The 18,174-nt window shown below is 44.9% G+C and overlaps 1 protein-coding gene across 4 annotated transcripts in view; it reads right to left on the reverse strand.

Annotated features, from left to right (window-relative positions):
• itga9 (integrin, alpha 9) overlaps positions 1–18,174 on the reverse strand; it is a 454,332-nt gene that overhangs the window by 416,080 nt on the left and 20,078 nt on the right. The window lies entirely within an intron of this gene.

The following is an 18,174-nucleotide window of genomic DNA, read 5'->3' on the forward strand; positions in this document are numbered from 1 at the left end:
GTTTATGGAGCATCTTGTAGTAGGACTACATGAAAATAATAGAAAAGAAATAAACTTTGTCATCCACAAAACAGTTGTTGGTTTTTTTTTTCACGAGGACAGTATCTCAGCGCATTGCTCCCTATTGATTTATCCTTTGCTCTTGATCAATGATAATTTATGACAGAATTTCTGTGGGTTTTGGTTTATCAGGTTTAAAGACGCAAATGTTGAGAGATGCTCGTGTAGAACTCATCAGAATGCAAAAATCATTATGAAAGATTAACTGCAACTAACAAGCCTTCCTCAATCTCTAAAAACCAACACCAAATTGTGGCCGGCATGGGACTACAGGGCTGGAGTGGCTGGCGTGGGACATCAGTGGCCCGAAGTCCCGCACTGGCCACTCCATCCCCGTAGTCCCGCGCTGAAGGGCTGTCAGGCAGTGGGGAGGGTAGCTCTCAGTGGGTCGCCAGCTGACTGTCAACAGCCCACTGCTAGGCACCTGAAAGTTGCTAGTCGCTTTGCCTTGCTGCTTTCAGGTGCCTCGGGGGAGCGCTCCGAGCTGGAGAATATACCTACTAAGGAGGGTTAAGTAAGTGCTCCTCGGGGCCGGTTTCTCCACTTTCAGGTGGCCTCCCGACAGCTGCATTCGGGTATTTTAGGCGGCTTTATATTTGGATCTTCTGGCCACCTCAAAGCACCTTTACCTACTTAACTCCCCTCTAATTCTAAGCGCACATGTGTGTAATGTGTATACAAGTTTAGAAAAGTTATTTGGTTCACAGTCTAATCTCATTGGTTGCAGGCAAATCTTGTACTGTGCACAGAAGTTAGCATTAATAAAGTTCACTAGGCTTTGGTGCTAACAGGCAAATGGTCACCACTCAGGAGGGTTCTTGTTGGTTTTCAGAGAGAGTTTTCTCATTCCAGGACCGCCACTCCAGTGTCCTGCTGATGAAACTTGCCCCTTCAGGGTTCTCCAGATGATAACCTCTTTCTTTCAGATCACTACAGAGTTCCTTTCTGTTTCTCCTATTCCAAGGGAAACACCGGACAGCCTGATCTCTCTTTTGACCAGGCCGTCTTCCAAAGCTTGCCAGCTTGTCCCTCTGGAACCAAAGTCTGTGTCTCTCCTCTCTCTCATTCCTTCCCACACTGAAAGTAAAGCTGTCTGCCCCTGTCTGCAAAGATCACATGCTCTTCCAGACAGCAAACTGTTTTTCAGACAAAGCAGCCCAACATGTTGCTACATTGTTGCCTTTTGCAAACATGAGTCTGTGAACACTCTGCATAAATTCTGTGTTTTAAAGTGTTTGTGCGTTACCTGCTCTAACAAACCTCCCCAATTTATCTCCCAAACACCTCTATATACTCTGTCACAGTACAGATGTCCTCTGATGTGTACTACTCTCAATCCCAGGGATAGATTGGCTGTCCACCCATTTATAATCTTGTAAGCCTCGATGAAGTCACTTCTCATCCTTCTTTGATCCAAAGAGAAAAGCCCTACTTCTGTCAACCTTGCCTCATAAGACAAGTTCTTCAGTCCAGGCAAACCTCCTCTGTACCCTTCTCCATTGCTTTCACAACCTTCCTGTACTGAGACAGCCAGAAGTGAACACAATATTCCAAGTGTAATCTAACCAGAGTTTTATTAGACCCTTTAACACTTGCAAGTGGTCCCAGGAATTAATGGCCAATCTGCCTTTAAAGTGTATAGTATAAACGGAAAATAATATCATCTCAAGCCAGGGATTGACGGTCTCGACTCCTAGTACAATCCCTGGTGTCTGCAGACGCCAGCATTGCAATCAGGCAAGTGTGGAATAAGCAAATGCATTGTGGGATTGAAATGACCTGTTTTTGCGCGAGTTCAGGAACGTAAAGGAAGAAAAGGTTAAAAAGGTATAAACTTTGCCATGAGAAAGTTGCAGTGGGAGAGAGAGAGAGAGAGAGATGTTGATAACGCTATAGCGCACAATTTATAAAGACTGTGGGGGAAAAAAAAGTGATGGCCGACCTGACTTTCCAGAACACCTTGCAGCAGAGAAACCCCTCCATGAGTGCACCATGCATGCAGCCCTTTCTCTGCTGGACAGAATTCTGGGAGGGCTGGTCTGATACTAACAATAACTCCAAAGACTGAGTGAGGAACAATAGGCTTTAATACACATTAGATTTCTGCCGGCCCAACTCCATGTGCTCGACTTTTATGGCCAGGTGATGGGGGAGGGATTACAGGGGATCAAGTCATCAGTAGGCAGGACAGCCACTTAAGTACAGAGCAGCATAGAACAGTATATACATATCACCACAAGGTCAACAATCACTTTTTACCCACAGTATTTCTATACAGTGCATTATAGCGCTACCAACTTTCCCACGTCGTTTAAAAATTGTCCACTATCACTATTTATTGCTAGCACTTTCCCAAGGTCCCTTATAAATGTTTCTATAGACCAGCACAACAAAAGGGGCTGAAGGGCTCATACTGTCCTGCACATAAAGCTTAATTATGTTATAATTAGGCATGATTAATTTTGTTCAAATACAAGATCATAATACATTGATCAGGATTTAGGGCAGGTTCACCGTCACTTTATGATATCACCGGTAGAAGGTAGAGCAGTCCTAATCCCGGGGATGACTCCTGACAAGTGTAAAAGCATTCAGTGTCTCAGTTAGGAATGGTTAAGTGTGAAAAGAAAACCCACATTCCTAACCCAGGACAAGTTAGTGGGATGCAAGTATGAAACCAACTAGTGACTGCCAGATTACATCATCCCTCTTGAACTTAATCTCCCGAGTAAAGGCCAGCAAACCATAGGCCTTTGCTCAACTTCTTCATCCAAGTCATTTATTTAAAAAATAAACCACAAAGAGCAGTGATTCCATAACATATCCCTGCCGTACTCCACTAGTCACTGATCTCCAGGCAGAATAAGTTCCATCTACTTCTACCCCCACTGTGTCAGGAATCCTTCTTGGACACTCCTGACAAATTCTGTCCTATCTATCCCTCTTGCAGTAAGGAGGTGCCAGTCTATATTTGGAAAGTTGAAGTCTCCCGTGACAACAATCCTGTTATTTCTGCACCATTCCAAAATCTGCCTAACCACCTTTTTCTCAGTGCCCCAAGAGCTATTTGAAGGCCAAGAGATTGCTCCCAATACAGTGATCACTCCCTGCCTGCTTGTGTCTCTATATTTAATCCCTCCAAGCCTCCCAAATATGGTGGCATGTAACCATGAAAACAAAATCAGACTTTTTAGAACAGTAACGCATGTTATAAATGTATCCTATTTTAGGATAAGGATATTTGGTAGCCTCCATCCCATGGGTTCAGGCAAAGCTAAGAGACACTGATGGAGCATGGCGGCAAGCAGATGGATACCTAATAAGATCTCCTGGCTGGCAATCAATGATGCCCCCTCCCTTCCTCCAGCCACAGCACTGAGCTCGTTGGAAGAGTTCGTCCACTATAGCAGCACGAGTTGAAAGTCAACTGCAGGCTTAGTCACAGGAATATCCCTGCTCTAATTGGGGATCATCAGCCATAAAATATACTAACCAAATCAGAAATACATTGACCCATAGCACCTTCACTCCTTTGGAGTACTACATCTTCCATCGTCCAACCCATAAAGTTTGTAATCTATACCTTGTCCAAATGGGGAGAGGCAACTTCCCACAGGCAGCGAGAGTGACTCAAACTAACCACCCAAGACTCTCTTAATACAAAACAATATTTATTTATTTGTTTGTTTATATATACAAAACTTGTACTATCTGATATCTTCAATTTTTAAACTGAGGACTTGAGAACGCAGTTTCGTCAGGTTGCTCTTGGACAATCAGATGACAATACACTTGACAATTACCTAACAGGGAATAAAATGAAAAGTATTGCAACAAAATCAGGATGATGTTGGAAACTACCATTCATATACAAGTTTATGGTTACTACATTTCAAATAGATAATTGAAAGATGTTTTTTTTGTAGATCCTCATCATGTCAATACAGAGGTCTGTGAAGAGAATGTTAAGCCACCGACCAAACTGCTTCACTTCCTTCCATGAAGGTTCTTTGTCTGGGACTCTAGTGGAACCATAGTGTGGAATAGTGCAAAGCACAAATGATCTGGAGGACCTCAGCAGGTCACACAGCATCCACAGGAAGTAAGGGGCCTGGGGCCTTTGCCAGGGTTTGCTGGGAATCTGACCAGTAGTGCTTTATCCCTGCCTTTGCTGCCTTCCTTTTAAACTACAGAGGTGGCAGTGTTATCAAAGAGGACAAGTGAATTGTCCACTTTGTAGCATACATTGAAACCACAGAAAATTAGTGGTGAATAGTATAAATATTTGGCCATTTGAGGGAAGTGGCCAAAAACTAGAATACTTTTCCCTGCAAATGTAAAGCTTCTTTATTGATCCCTCATCCAGCCAACTGGACAAGCCCTCCCTTTCACAAGGCTAATTTGAGCCCTAACGATGACGGAAAGGTTCTCTGAAGCGAAGGGTTGGCAACCACTCTTCGCCATACCACATTTTATTGCACACTTACAGCCCAGAAGCTCACGTCTCGACTGGGCATCAGTGATTCGCAATGCATGGATGGTGGGAGGCTGTTAAATAGCATTGTTGTGGAAAATGGGGAGATGCTTCGTCTTTGTTTTATTGGAGGCCGTATATGTCTGGGACTTAAACAGACAAGTCAAGTTCCCGTCAAGTCAGAATGCTGTCGAGATCTCAGCCAATGCAAACATGAACCGACTCTCTCGCCAATGAGGTGGAAAAAAAGCCTTCAGCTAAAATGCAGAATGATCCACAGCAACCTGGCAACACCACTTTTTCTGAGGCCCATTCCTCCACTGATGTGTCTGTCCATGGCCTCATGAACCGTCAAACCAAGACCACCTGTAAATTGGAGGAGTAACAGCTGATTTTCCATTTGGACACTCTTCAACCAGATGGCATTAACATGGACTTCTCTAGATTCTGCTAGCCCACTACCTGTTTTCCCCCTCTTCCTCATCATTCTGCTTTCTTCCTTCCAGCTCTCCACCCCCTTCCCTCTCCACTCACAGAGCCATCCCCACCCCCCACACCCCTGTTTGCTGGTGTGCCCTCCCTCCCTTATCCACCTCTTCCCTGCTCCCTGTGCTTCTTCCCCTACCCCTCCCACCCCCGTCCCCACCATTTTGTTCAGGCACTTGCCCACATTTTGTTCACACCTTGAAGAAGGGCTCAAGCCCAAAACATTGGCTGTGCATTTTTACCTTTGCTACACAAATTGCACTGTGTGACCAGCTGAGTTTCTCCAGCATTGTGTTTTTACTTCAATCATGGTATCTGCAAACTTCCATGTTTTACTCCTCTCACCTCTTCTCTCCTTCCTTTTCTTTAAGAACAAGGGGCAATTCCCACACCAAAATAATAGCCAGGATCTGCAGGGTACACAGCACACAAATTGTACAGGAGGCTAAGTTTGTTTAAAAATCCCAATGGTTTCCCCCATACAACTCCATTATGCTTCCTAAAGCTGTGACTGGTGATGAAACCAAGAGTCTAAAGCTCTTCGTGTCTCAAAGTAGCACAGTGGTGGGCAAAATGTATGTAGAACCCAAACTCTAGTCCAATTAGCACTGTATTCAGTTCTATCAAGCTTCCAATTTTTTTTTTACGCTCTGCCTTGTATGGCATTTTAACCATCTGCTGCCTTCAAAGGTCTCAGGACATGCATTTCCTCTCGTATTCCCCTATTTATTGTATATTTTGGGTACATGCTATGTTACAGAGTTCTGTGTTGTGTATTGGCCTATGTGCTGTGTGGTTTTATGTTAAAAAGTGAGTTTGCCTTAGAGAGCAAAGATGAAGGTGGACTGCTGAGAGTGGGAGACGGACTGAGCATGTGCAGAAAATGATCTAAAAATTTCTGGACTTGGACGATAAACCCCCACTGGGTGGTGCTGTGGAGTGGAAGGCGGCCCAGAGCACGAGTCATTGTCTGGAGGACAGTTTAGAATGTTGGTATTTCAAAAAGGGATGAACATTCCAAAGGCAGCCAGAAGGATCCGGACCAAGCCGTGGTTCCTCTCTCTCTGCAAGCAACACAAAACAACTTCGAATTTTGTGCTCTCTCTCACACAAAGATCTTTCTGCTTCAGTTTACCAAACAAACTGAATTTTGTTTATGATCTTTGCTTCGGTTGACATTGAAGTTTTGTGAATCTTGTGTCTAAGTTTTTCTGTGGGCTGGTTGGAAATATAACTTAGACTTTAATTACATAGGTTATATTTAGGCTGGGGAATTTATTAGTTTTATACTGTTATAGAAACCAGTGGGCATTGTTATAAAAGGGGGGATTTTGAATTAAAGTTTGAAGGTGATTTTTTTTGTTAATAAAGTAATTGTTCATCTTTACCCCTGTGTGATATGCCTTCTTTGTGGTTGCTGGTTTGATCTTGGAACAGCTAAAATTACAGGAAATGGTGAGTCAGAATACAGGATGGAGATCGAGGCCTGGCTGATTGGTACCAGAGCAACAATCTTGCTCTCAACGTCAGTGAGTCCAAGGAGCTGACTGATAATTTTAGGAAGGGGAGGCGGAGGGACCTCGCACCTGTCGGCATTGATGGGATAGAGGTGAAAAGGGTCAGAATCTTCAAGTTCCTGGGAATCCAAATCTAAGAAGACCCTTCCTGGCACCAGCACATCAAGACAACCGTGAAGAAGGCACACCAATGCCTCGACTTTATCAAGAAGTTTGAAGAGATTTGGCAATGTCATTGGATACTCTATTAACCTTCTGCAGGTGCACTGTGGAAAGTATACTGGCCAGTTGCATCACAACCTTCTTTTGCAATACAAGTGCCCAGAAATGCAAAAGGTCCATCACAGGCTTTGACTTCCCATCCATTACAGACATCCATGTGAGAGGAAGCCTCAAGAAAGCAGCCAATATCATAAAAGACTTCTTTTCACAACCAGCACCTCCAGATTCAAGAGCAGTTCTTTCCAACAGCTGTCAGGCTCTTGTACCTCCCTATTGGAAGTCACATTATTTGTACTCGGATTACTGTGAATTTTTTTTGACCTATCTAATGTTATTTTCTCTTTTAATTTAATTATTGTACTGCAGTAAAAGACCAATATCCGCCACCTATGGGGATTGGTAGATGCCAGATAAATAAATTTGCCGGTTGCTTAAGACTGCTTGCTGCATGATCGGCGAATTAACTACTGGGGGAGGGGGGGGAGGGGGAGGCTATCTTATTTTTTACTTATTTATTTTCTGTGGTTTTTTTTGCCGTTTGCTTGAATTTTGGATAATGGAGATTTTACTGCATTAAAGCTTTTCTTTACAAGTATCCGTTTACCTGCAGCAAGAAATAATTTGGGATATATAAACTCTTATCAATATTCTTTAGTCTTCTTGCACCACCCCATACTACTTCATATTTCTATGGATTAAATTTAACTTCAGAACATAAAACAGAACAGTACAGCAACCGGCACATTGGCCCATGTGCTGGTACTGTACTGAAAATGATGTCCGAATCAATACCAGAACTCTGCTGCTTGCACTCGATAGATATCCCTCCATCCCCTTCATGTTTATTTCTCTTCCTCTGAGTTTCTTAAACATTTCTATTGTATCTGCCCCCACCACTAGTTCTGGCAGCCTGTTCCGAGCACCTGTCACTCTCTGTGTATGGAAAAAATAACCGGCATATCCCCCTCAAACTTACTCCCCTCATGTTAATCACACTGGTGTGGGACGCTTTTAATCTGGGGAAAGAAAGCTCACCCTCTCAATGCCTTTCATGACTTCTGTCATCCCTCAGCTTTGTTCACTTCAGAGAAAATATCCCAGATTTATCCAATTTCTCCCCATATCTCAAACTCTCTAAACAAGGCAACATCCTGGTAAATCTCTCCTGTAACCTTTCAGAAGGTTCCATATCCTTCATCATGGTTATGTATCTCCAGGGCTCTGAGCCCTTACCTGTTGCGTTGCCACTCACCCAGTTTTGATACAATATGCCACACAGGAGAGTTGTTCAATTAGACACTTGCCCTTGGCTTTTACTTTTACTGCAATTTGGAACTTTGTTATGTCAACCTGTGTAAACTGCATCTAGTCACATTTGTTGATCGACTGAGTTAGCCCCTCAAAAAATTCAGCTGTTAGTCAAAATCAACTTTCTACCACCTCAACAAATTCAACAGTTAGTCAAACTCTACTTTCATGCTCTTGCCTTCACCTCAGAATTGCACCTGTCTGTTAGAATTGATCACAATAATTTGCCCTTCACTGAAGTTGAACAAATTAATCTTATAATGATAACACAGACGGGGAGATCTCTTTATTTTGTCCACAACATCAAGGACCTCTATGGACAAATATGGTCTCTTGCAAAAGATAACTACAACCTTAACATTGCCTCTAATTTCAATAGAGTTGTTCGATTCTCTAACAAGTATTCTCTCTGAAAAAGTGCATGGGTGCATGCAAGAGCTTATCCGCTCATAAAGATGTCATAAGATAAATGCCCATGTTACAAGGCTGCAGATTAGAATCCTAGAAGTTATAGAATCATTGAAGATGAGAAAAACACAGAGGGAAGTGAAGTAACAGAGAACAAGTAAGAACAGATTTGTATTGGCTATGGCCTTCAGAGATCCTTGGCTCACCTTCCCAACTGATCTAGATCCTGCTGTAAACTGAGATATTCTTCCTCAATGTCCACTCCACAAACAATTTTGGTGTCATTCTCAAATTTACTCGTCACGTTGAGGGCATTGCCATCCAAAGCAATCATCTAGATAAGAAACAACATGGACCCAGAATCAACCTCTGTGGCACACCAGCTCTGGCCTCCAATCAGAAAGTCATCCCATCATTGATTACTCTCTGAATCCATCCATTCAGCCAATTTTGAATCTAATGGGCCAGCTTCCATTGGATCCTGTGTGATTTAATGTTCCAGACTAACCTGCCAAGTGGGAACTTGTTAAAGGCCTTTCTGAAGTGCACATAGATGCTGTTCACTGCCTTACCCTCATCCATCCTCTTTGCACTTCAAAAAAAAATCAGATTCATGAGACAAGAAGTATCATTTTAACTGCATCCAATCTGTCTCTGTCTATCTCAAGGGTCTCCGAAGCAATCCATATCAACCCCCTGGGGGGGGGTGGAGGATGGGTTTGAGGTGTGGATTGGACTCTCTAAGGCACACATGTCAAACTCTCATATTAAATATATATTAGAGTGGGCCCGCTGGCCGCCGCGCAAGTATAGCACATGCACAGCAGCAAGCACCACCATAGTAGTTTTTAGCACTTCCACAGCAGGCACAGCAGTCACCGATATAGTTAACGGGAAAGTTAATTAGATATTGACAGCGGCGCCAATACAACGGACCCGCCGCCTAGCTCCAACGGACCCGCCGCCTAGCTCCAACGGACCCGCCGCCTAGCTCCAACGGACCCGCCGCCTAGCTCCAACGGACCCGCCGCCTAGCTCCAACGGACCCGCCGCCTAGCTCCAACGGACCCGCCGCCTAGCTCCAACGGACCCGCCGCCTAGCTCCATGTGGCTGGACGTGGTGGGTCACCTCCACGTCTCCTTGAGCTTCATCTGTGGGCGGGTGCTGCTGGGCATCGGACTTTCCGCTGGGGTGGAGGTCGCGGACGAGTTCTACCGCTCTCACGGTATTCTCGGTGAGATGGCGAGACCAGCGGGGACTCCTTGGGTTGTTGGCGGTGGTTGCGGCAGGCGGAGGCGGGGGTGGAGGAGGGAGAAGGGGCGGTGGGGGGGAATGCTGCTCGGGTTTGCTGGCTGGGCTGGGGAGGGCTCCCTACAGACCTCCGCTCCCTGGCATGCTTCTTGGCAACATGCGATCCTTGGCTTAAAGGCTAGAGAGAAATATTATTTATTGAATATTTTATTTCTTATTTGTTAATCCTTCTTATGGAAAGAGTTTAACCAAAACTATTATTAAACATTTATTTTAATAAGAAAAAGTTTAACATTACATATGTTGAGAGAAAACATGCAGATGTTGTTGAAAATTTTCAATAAATATTTAGTTCGGCCCTCGACTTAGTCCAAGTTTTTAATTTTGGCCCTCGGTGAATTTGAGTTTGACACCCCTGCTCTAAGGGGTCGATAAATGACTGGGGGGTCAAAAGGGGGGGTCTGATTCAACTCTTTTAGTGGAAAGCAAAGGCAGATCAATGGAAAATAGCGCCTATGGCAGTGATGGCCAACCTCTCGTGAGTGCCGGCCTTGGTAGCCGCCATGTTGTCTTTTGCTTCAGCCTTTGAATGAGTTGAGAGTGAACGGGAGGACAGATTAAGCGCAGAGAAAGATGCATGTGTTCTTTGTACATTTAGTAGAGGCCTCCCCATCCAGCGCCACTGCCACCCCCCCAACCCCCATCCAGCACCGCCACCCCCCCCCCCCCCACAAACCAGCCCGTCCAGTGCCAGGATTCCATGCCTGGGGGTCGATCTCTTATTTATAAGTACTCCATGAAGCAGGTCGACGGTCCCCTGAGCTGTCCAAATACTGGTAGATCCTGTCCCCCAGAATTCCCCCAGCAAATTACCAACCACTGGCATCAAGTTCACTGGCCTGCCATTGCCTGACGTGACCTTTCTGCCCTTTTTATACAGCAGCACAGTGAAAGCAATCTTTCCGTCTCGCAGCACATCAGGCCGAGACAAAATATGTTGTAAATATTTCAGCAAGGGCTCTTGCAATTTCTTCCTGAGCTCCCCACAAGGTGTGAGGATGCTCTGAATCAGGCCCTGGAGATTTGTCTACTTTCAGATGCTCCTGAAACTCCTCCCTGCAGTCCAGAGATCGCCACTCATTTCCTTCTGTTTTTTTTTGGCTACCATGATCTTCTCCACAGTTTAAAAAAGATAAATAATAATTTAAATATCACACAAAGGCAGTATGTTGCTTTAATGAGACTAAATCTCTCCCATGCTGCCATTTTTCTCTTAAAACATCTCTGGAATTTGGTCTATCCGGCCTCCCTGATCTCTAACTCGTGTCTTCCTTTTACCCCTCTTATTTTCCTCTTAAGCAAATTCCTCTACTTCTATTCAATGAGAGATTTATCCGATCCAAACCAAAGCCTTTGTATCCAGGGTTAACCCTTAAACCTGCCAGCTTTGCCCTTCACCCTAAAGGAGCATGCAGTGCCTGAACTCTTATCACCTCCAAAGCCTCCCACTTTCCAGCCATGCCCTCACTCCCAACATCCTCTCCCAATCAACTTCGGCAAGTTGCTGCCTAACTGCTCCAAAATAGGCCTTGCCACAAATTAAAGACTTCAACCCGTGGACCAGCCCCATCTTTCTCCATAACCATTTTAAAACTAATGGGATTCTGGTCACTGGTCCCAAAGTGCTCTCCCACTGACCCATCAGTCACTTGCCCCAGTGCATTCCACTAAAAAAAAATCAATTCCAGAAAGAGCAAAGAAAAGGGTCCAAAGGCTCATCGCGTAAAATCCGGATTCACGTTATAATCCGGTTGCATGAAATCAAGGTAGCACTGTAAATGCAGTTCAACCCACCAGTCTCTCTTCTCTCCTTGCTGTGCTCCTGCCTGCTCTATCTACCAAACATTCACTGGGGGGGGGGGGGGGGGGGGGGGTGAGAGCGATAGTGAGTTGTGACTAGCTGGAAGACGGATCGGTTTACAATAATGACCCACCTTGTAGGCAAGTCCACTGACTCCACAATTATGGAGCCAGCTTGGGAGCACAAGGGAATAGAGAGCAGAAACACTGGAGATCCGCTGGTAAACCCCGGATGGGGTGATCACAGAACTTAATGAGAAGGTCACAAATAAGAAGATGAAGAATACCTGTAACGAGACTGAGGCAGAGAAGAAGCAGAATATACAGGCAGTCGAAACGGACCCAACTCGTCTATGTTCAGATTCAGGAAGGGTAGCATAATTTTTTTTTTAATGGAAATAATGGTGTAAATCTCATTCAGCAAGGAGTGGCCCAGTGTTTGAACGCAATGCAAGCAACAGGTAAAGCAAGTCACCCTGATAGGAGAAGGCAGTTAAGAAATGGGGTGGGGGGAATCTGCCATTCAACAGATTACAGTGTATTAGAGAAATGTCCATACATACTGGCAGCATTCCTTTGTTTTCAAGTCAAGTCACTTTATTTATCGTTCATACCATGGTTGCACGGTAAAGGCTAGATAGCATTGCTCTAGGACCATGGAGAATATTTACATAAACACAAGTTAAAAATCGAAGTTAAACACATTGGAATATCAAAATATTAAGACATACAATAAAAGTCCACGGTACCCTATCCACATATGTTCTGGGAATTCAGGAGCCTGATGGCTTCTGGGGAAAAGCTGTTGCCCAATCTGGATGTAGGGGCCCCAAATGCTACAGTACCTCCTACCAGATGACAGAAGGGGAGAACAGTTTACACGAGGGGCGTGTGGAGTCCTTCACAATGTTCATTGTCTTTCGCCTGCATCGAGTGTAGCAAACATCCTTCATGGTAGGAAGGGAGTCCCCAGTGATCTTTTCTGCTGACTTCACTATCCTCTGCAGGGTCCTGCGGTCCGAGGAGGTACAGCTTCCAAACCAGGTGGTGATGCAGTTGCACAGGATGCTCTCGATGCATCCTCTGTAGAATGTAGTGAGGATGGGAGATGGACCTTCATAGGAAGTAGAAGCGCTGCTGGGCTTTCTTGTCTATGCAGCTGGTGTTAAGGGTCCAGATGATATTCTCCACCAAATGCATTCCAAGGAACTTGATTCTCTTGACGACCTCAACGGTGGAGCAGTCAATGATCCGCAGAACGTTATCCCCCCCCCCACCGGGCCTTCCTGAAGTCGACAACCATCTCTTTTGTTTTTTTTTAAATGTTCAGATACAGGTTGTTAGCTCTGCACCAGTCTGTACACTGACTCGTCATTCTTACTGATCAGGCCCACCATGGTTGTCTTCACTACATTCTACAGAGGATGTATCGAGAGCATCCTGTGCAACTGCATCACTACCTGGTTTGGAAGCTGTACCTCCTTGGACTGCAAGGCCCTGCAGAGGATAGTGGTTCTGTCATCAGTGAACTTGATGATGTGATTCGAGCGGTGTTTAGCTGCACAGTTGTGGGTCAGCAGCGTGAACAGCAGTGGACTCAGCAGGTCCCCTGTGCTCAGTATGATGGTCTTGGAGGTGCTGTTTCCGATCGGAACTGCTTGAGGTCTCCCCATCGGTCAGTCAAGAATCCTACTGCAGAGGGAGTTGTTTATACCCAGCAGGCTCAACTTCCGTATCAGGTACTGAGGTATGATCGTGTTTAACACAGAGCTAAAAATCAATAAACAGCATTCAAATATACGTTCCAGGTGGGTAAAGGATAGATGGAGGACGGTGGCGATGGCATCGTCCGTAGACGGGTTTGGGTCTGTATGCAAACTGCAGCGGGTCTAGTGACGGGGGCAGCAGGAGCTTGATGTGCCCCATGACGAGCCTCTCAAAGCACTTCATGACGATGGGCGCGAGTGCGACAGGGCGGTAGTCATCGGGGCAGGACACGGCCGAATTCTTCAGGGTGGGGATAATGGTGGGCGGCTTTGAAGCACGTTGGGACCACAGCGTTTCTCAGGGAGATGTTAAAGATGTCAGTGCAACATCTGCTCACATCCCTGAGCACTTTATTGTTTCTTTGAAGATGCTCTGTTAAATGTTTATCCCATAGAGACAGTCATTTTGAGAGTGAAAGATTTGAGATTTTTTAAGAAAGCTTTTTTGAGATTTGACAACTTGAATTAATTTTTAATGTGTGTAAGAGAGACTGACTGAGTGAGTATGTGTGTGTTCAAAGGATGTTATGTGAGAGAACATTGAATTTAATCCTCTGCTCCATACAGAGTAAGGTAAGACTGGCAAATAGATTCTACGTGTTCTCATGCATTTTGATGAGACGGCATCTCTTAATGAAGATGTACAAGGCTGTGGGGCCCTACCCATCCATCTCTTCCTTTAATTTTTGAAATATGCATTAAAAGTTTTTTCACTGTGTAAATTCATAGTCTCTTCGAAGTTTCACTTTTATTTCCGAAGGGTTTTAATGAAAGACCATAGAACCATTTCACCATATGAAATGGGAGCAGAAGTAGGCTATTCAGCCCATAGAGCCTGTCCCACCATTTCATCATGAGCTAATCCATTTTCCCCACTCAGCCCCACTGCCCGGCCTTCTCCCCATGACCTTTGAAGGCCTGGCTGATCAATCTCTGCCTTAATTACAGCCAATGTCCTGGCTTCCAGAACCATCTGTGGCAACAAATTCCACAGAATACCACAAATGAAAGCATGGTGTTATTTTTCTTAACTTACTTTCCGTTGTAATTGATTTTAGCGAATATAATTGCAGAAAATGCAAATTAAAGTTCAGTTGAAATCATGGCAAACAGCATTTCATTATTTTAATTACATCATCAGCCCTAATCCCCCATCTTATCATCCAGAATTAAAATGGTTCAGTCAGTCAACCACGCCTCTCAGTGCATTGCTCCACAGGGCCAAGATACAGTAGTAAGATCACAAGGCAACTCCTATGTCGAGATAAAGGAATGGAGGGCGAGCAACTGCACAACAGAGGGAGTCACGATGACAAGAGACAAATGACCAATGCAAGTGAAACCACTTCAATAAGGATGTTGGTGGATGGAATCAGAAGAGCAATGTGGGTTTCCTCTGGGAGCTCCAGTTTCCTCCCATGTTCCAAAGGCAGATGGGGTTAGTTGGTTAATGGTCACATGCGTGCTGTGACAGAGTATTTAGAGGTGTTTTGGAAATGATTATTAGAGCAGGTTGCACACAAACATTTTAAAACAGAATATTTGCAGGACTTTTGCAAAGTGCTTTTTTGCAAAAAGAGCAACAAAGTCGCAGCATACAGCTTGCCTGGGAGAGCATGTGATCTTTGCAGGCAGACAGAACAGTTTTGCTCTCTGAGAGGGAGGGTGTGAAACAGAGAGAAAGGAGAGAAAACAGTTCCAGAAGGACAAGGTGGCAAACTTTGGAAGGCTGTCTGGTCAAAGGAGAAGACAGGCAGTGTGAAAGGTGACCTGAAAGAAAGAGGATCATCTGGAGAACCCTGAAGGGGGCAAGTTTCGTCAGCAAGACTGATTGAAAAGGAATCCATTGCGGATGTCCTGGAAAAGGAATCTCTCTCTGAAAATCAGCAAGAACTCTCCTGAGTGGTAACCATTTGCCTGTTAAACACCAAAGCCAGGTGAACTTTGTTAATGCTAACTTCTGTGCACAGTATAAGCATTGCCTACAACAAGTAAGATTGAACTGTGATCCAAAGAACTTTTCTAAGCTTATATACACATTACACACACCTGCGCTTAGTATTAGAGGGGGGATTAAGTAGGTTAGGTAAGTAGGTTAAGTAATAAGTTTAATTCTGTTTTCTTGTTCAAATATAATTAAAAACTACTTTTGTTTAAGTACCCCTTTGTGTTGTGGTGCATATCTATTACTGCTGGTTTTTGGGGTCCTCTGGACTCTGTTACATTTTATGGGGGATTGTCCTTTAGGATTTGAACATTGCAGTTTTATGATTTATTAGTTGATTGGGTATTTTTTGCAAGCTATTGTGTCTGGAATTTTTGCATGCTGGTGCCTGGAAAAACAGCAGCAATGGATGTTGATACATTTTTGTATTCTCCCCTTTTCCCTCCGACTCCTTTACCCCAGCTCTGCTTCCATAGGGCTCCAAACAACCCCCCCTCCCCAAGATCATTCTCCTGTACCCCATCCACATTCAATTACTGGTAACATCTCTTGTCTGTTGGTCAGTACTCCTCCCCCTGCCCATTCGTCCCTCCCCAGCCTTTTAATTCAGGCTGGTATCTGCTTTTTAAATCCTACCATGAAACAGGGCTTAGGCCTGAATCGTCAGTTATGTATCTTTACCTCCTATGAATGCAGCAGATCGTGCCGAGTTCCTCCAGCATTTCTGTGTTTTTACTGCATTTGTAATATTATCAAGCATCACTCTCCTCAACCAAGTTCCCTCCTTTCACTCAAATTCCCTTATCTATCCCCCATCAATTCTTACCCTGTATAATTCATGTTACCATATTCAGTGGTACAGAATTAGCTCAGGGAAGATAACTTCATTGAAGTACAGTAACACCTTATCAGATCGATAGTGTTCTGGCTTTCCTGCCTTAACAAGTTATTACCTCAATACCCCTCTGTGATATTTCCTGGCCCACAATGTTAGGAAGGCGCTATGGTGACAGCCAAATAGAAGTGTGGAGGTGGGGGTGGTTGGTGGGGGGTTGGGGGGGAGGGGAAGGTAGTAGAAGGTTTAAAAAAAAATGGAGTTAAGTGAATCTCCTGCAAACAAGAACTAGCCATGGCCTTCAGAGATGATACAGAATAACCAAGGCTTCGGAGACCATCCCATGAACTCCAGGACAAGAACTTACAAGATAAAAATGGAACAGGACACAGCTTATGTAGCACAGAGGAGCTAAAGTACGGTATTCTGGGCCGCTTTCTGCTGAAATAACAGTAGTACACAGCTGCAAACTGCTTTGCTCGAATTACGTATTCACCACAATTGATGGAAGGGATAAAAACAAGACAGCAGAAAGTATAAAAATCATGCAAAACGCAGCACAATAAGGCCCCTTTCGCAGACGAGTTATTTCCTTGATAAGAATAAATCACAAAAATCTGTAGACACCGTGGCTGAAGGGATGCCTACCCTGAAAAAAAACACACGCGCACACACACACACACACACACACACACACACACACACACACACACACACACACACACACACACAAATGCTGGAGAAACTCAGCAGATCAAACTGTGCATCCCATCCAAATGCCTTCCTCCCCACCCCAAACCGATATCCCCAGTGCAGGTTGAGTTAGTTGCCTGAAGAATGCGGTGGATGGTGATATAATTTCCATCAATGTTGTGGTCAGCGAACTACAGGAAGGATATCAGTAAGATAGAAAGAGTGCAGGGAAGATTTTCTAGGATGTTGCCAGGACTTGAGGAACTGAGTTAAAGGGAAAGGTTAAACCAGTTAGAAATTTTTCCCTGAAGAATGAGGGGAGATTTGATTGAGGTATACATAATTATCATGGGCAGAGAGTAAATGCAAACAGGTTTCCCACCCCCCCACCCCCCCACTGAGGGCAGACAAGATACAAACCAGAGAACATGGGTTAAGGGTGAAAGGGGAAAGGTTTAGGGGGAAATTCTTCACACAGAGAGTGGTGGGTGTGAAATGAGCGGCCAGCTGAAATGGGCTCAATTTTAACATTGAACAAAACATTTGTCAGGTACATGGAAGGAATGGGCATGGAAGGAATAGGGACTCGGTGCAGGTCAATGGGATGTGGCAGAATAGTAGTTTCGGCACAGACCTGAAGGACCTGTTTTTGTGCTGTTGTGTTCTATGGTTCCAGTATATAATGGCACCCATGTTCAGTGGTCAGATGTCATGGGTGGTGAGCTCAGAGTAAGAGTCAGATCAGAGCAGGATCCTGGAGAGTAAGAACATGCCCCTGCTTGAAAGGAGAAGTCCTGGAGAGAAGCTTGCAGTAAAGGAAAACAACAACGGCCGGGGCTGAGACATAGGAACGATCTGGGGAGGCTTTCATGCGTCCTGTCGGGTTGTATGAAGAGGGCGGACAGCTAACTCTGGCTGCTAAGCCAGGTTGAAGTGGAGGGCACAGTGTCCCAAGGCCTTGCACCAGGCCACAGGTGAACCATGAAGGTGCGACAGTGAACAGGCCACAGGAAAGAGTGATGCAGTGTCTGTGGTTCATTGTCCATCCCAATGGCAGAGTGGAAGAAGCTGCTGCTGCCCTTTTGGGTGTTCGTTTTCCGGCTCCCGTCCCTCCTTCCTGATGGAAGGAGTGTGAAGGAATGAATGGCCAGGGTGGTGAGGTGGGAGTACATCAGTTGTGGACATCCTTGAGAACAGAGGCTGTTTTCATGAGACACCGCCTCTCGTAGACATCCTGAAATAGAGTGATGCCCATGATGGCGTTGGCCGAGTTCTCTGTAGCCTTTTCCTACCCTGTGCCTCAGCACCTCCATACAGGACAGTCGGAAAGCTCTCCACCTCCGACGTG

Source organism: Narcine bancroftii, chromosome 2 (assembly GCF_036971445.1).
Source record: "Narcine bancroftii isolate sNarBan1 chromosome 2, sNarBan1.hap1, whole genome shotgun sequence".
NCBI classification, from domain to species: Eukaryota; Metazoa; Chordata; class Chondrichthyes; order Torpediniformes; family Narcinidae; genus Narcine; species Narcine bancroftii.